Here is a 3,157-nt window from a genome sequence, read left to right as displayed (position 1 = left end):
ATGTTGTTGGCAGATAATGATACCCATATTATATTTGGCCTAAAAACTTCTTTTGCGCTCCATTGTTTCTATCACTCCACCTCCTTCCTCTTCCATATTTCTGCTGGAACATTGTTGCTGAGGATTTTGTTTGTTACAACTCGAAGCATCTATTTCCCTCCTTATTCTCTTCCTCTCTATTATTACTACAACTTCAGTATTAATTTGTCTCATTGTTGTGTGTCGGTCACCAGAAGAAGACATTTCTCTTTCAAATTTCCCTGATATACCCTCCGAATTTGGATCCATGTGTTGGCTTGAGTCTACCTTAATGAAGACCTATTGAACCAAGCCCCTTTATTATCTTTTTATTATGTGAAAATTGGAGTGTTGCAAAACCCCCTTAAAGATAATATTCCATGTAGTCCTCTACTTAAGATGTCCTAGGAACTGGTTGACAATCAACCCAGAGGTTGTCTCTAGGAGGATTTCTATCTCTCCTTCAACAATTGTGCGGCTGGTGTGATTTTAAGTGACAATATTAAGCATACACATTCTCTTGACTATGACATGCAAGAAAATGAGAGAAACAAAGGCAACTTGCTCACGCATGTGTGCTTGATGTGTAAGATTCCTCCAATGCATGAGTGATGGGATCATGTACTGCGAGTGGAGGAAGTGAAATATGTGTGGGATTGATATTTAATGCATACTGATGAGTGATGAGGAGCCTTGGGTGTTTCAAAAATTTCCTGATTGGGAGTGAAACCAACCTCAGGACAGCGAGGGCCTAACATAACCATCAGCTCAGGCTGAAGTGCCTCGACAATCTATGGGGTTTCGACTTCGTTGACAGATAGATCATCATAAATAGGTGGATTTGAAAAATCAACAACAATAGAATCATCATCGTGATCGAATACAGAAGTAAAGATATCACGACATCTATGATAAAAAAAATCAATGATTTCATCGGCATCCTCATGTTCAAATAAATCAAACAGAGGGGTAGATGAGAAGCAAGAATGTTCACCCTCTGTGTTTCCGGAAAAAGCAAATGAAAATTCAAGTGGATTTTCAATGAATAATTTATCCTCTCCGTTGTTGAATGATGGGTTGACATCCGGTGTGTTCTGTGAATGATCAAGATTGGGTTCATATGTAGATGGGGATGCACAAGGAAAATTAGTGATGGCAGAATCACCAAAGATGTCAGGAAAAAGTGGAGGAGGCACAGATGGAAGGATATCATCCTTTTCCGCGAGTTGATGTTTAGGTTCCCAATCATACTCATCATGAATGACAATGCAGGTTGGTTGTGTAACACCCACTCCGTCGATGGATTGATCCTCGTTCACAACAGGTGTAGAGTTCGGAACGGAAGAACACAAGACAGTGCAATCCGTAGGATCAACAAAACGCGAAGACGGAGGCTATGGTAACAAGTGCATGTGACAACCCATGGGATTCGCAACCAAATCTGTGTGAAAATTGAGAGCAGTTATGTTGGGAGGATATGAAAGTTGAACAGACGTGTGTGCATGTTCTCCCACATCACTATACGGTGGTGAAGTTGTTTGATGAGGGGATGCAAGATAGTCACTTGTGACAGTGACTGTTTTCGTTTATGATTGCGCAGATCCATCACCGAAGTATGTTGAGCAGGGTTTGAACTTCAACTTCATCTTAGGATTGAGATATTTGTTAAGATAATATTTGAATTTGTCCCAAAGATATTGAAACTTCATCTGGATTTTTAGAGCTTCAAACTGCAATAGTGCTGCCAAAATTCCATAGGTGATTGTTGTGGAGTCTTCCATTGTTTTAACAATTTTTTTTCAAGAGCTTCTAGATCAAAATGATGGAAAGTAGATTCAATGAGATCACAGAATTCGTCAAGTGAGTGCACGCTATCGGGAGGCAGGTTGTGGCACCATCATTATGGGGATTCGCGAAGTGTGTGTGAAAGCAGCAAGCTGGCCTCTTCATCAGAGAAGTCATCTGCATCATCAATAAATGCATAGAATTATTGTAAGTACGTAGGCTAGGCCACTTTACCTACACCATCCTACGTGAATTCCAACAAGAGATAAAAAACCTCCCTCATGATGTCAACAGGTTTAGCATAAGACAGACATCATGGAGGGATGAGTCTAATAGTATCTATGATTAATATGTGAAGATTCAAAACAGGATGTAAGGGCTCAGCTTGTAATCTGGCCCTCCTTCTAGCGCCAAAAATGTTGATGGTGCTGGACTCGCCAACATGTCAGGGGATCTCCCTGGTAAGAAGTCCCAACTAGACCTCAGACTGTTTGGTGTGGGAGTCCCAGTAATGGGTCATATAGTATCACCTTGACTATGGTTTCACGCAGAGGCAAGCAGGATTTTCTTGTTGGTAACAAGGGTGTGACCAGCATAGTAAGCCAAGGAAGATGCATGAAGGGTTCTAACACACGAGAGGTGGAATGAGTGTGCCCCTTGGAAACTTGTGGAAACACGCAGCTTGGAAGGGAACACACGAGCAAAGATACATCACAAGTTGGAAGGCAGGTGAACCAACAATCCAAAGTGATGGTTAAACCAACAAAACATCTCAATAAGATTCATACATACATATATAGAAGGAGTCCATACGTACATGCATAAGCAAACAACTACATATATCATTAGAGAAATCAAGACAACTGAAATAAAATAACAACATATGCATGAAACATGTTGCCTATGTTATATTAATATTGAAAGATCTAATCATACAATACAACCATGACCAACCACTAGTTCCAAAAGCGGAACGTTACAGTCACTGCAACCTGCTCCTCCAAAGATATGTACTAGCTTTGCACTATGGAGAAGCCAAGGCTCATTACAATACACTCCAAAATTTCTCTAAGATACACCTGTAGGAAGCTTGGCCACCAAAAGCCTGTAAAATGAGGTATGAGGTTCTATAAATAGCAAAGGGTGGGGTGACCCTTGACATTCCACTTTGTGACTCTTCACCTACCCTCATGACTCTTCAACTACTACATGACTGTCACATTCGACCATCGACACTTGGGCTTTCACTTTTACAAGATGTTACATTACAATCTGCACACGTACCCATGTGAGATAAAATATTCTTGAGAAATCCATGAAAGACACTACTAAGACTCGGAAAACTGTGGGAAGA

Source organism: Pinus tabuliformis, chromosome 4_1, assembly GCF_031772625.1.
Source record: "Pinus tabuliformis cultivar Carrire ecotype Pingquan chromosome 4_1, CPIR1, whole genome shotgun sequence".
In the NCBI taxonomy this organism is placed as follows: domain Eukaryota; kingdom Viridiplantae; phylum Streptophyta; class Pinopsida; order Pinales; family Pinaceae; genus Pinus; species Pinus tabuliformis.
Note: the sequence above shows the minus strand (reverse complement) of the source record.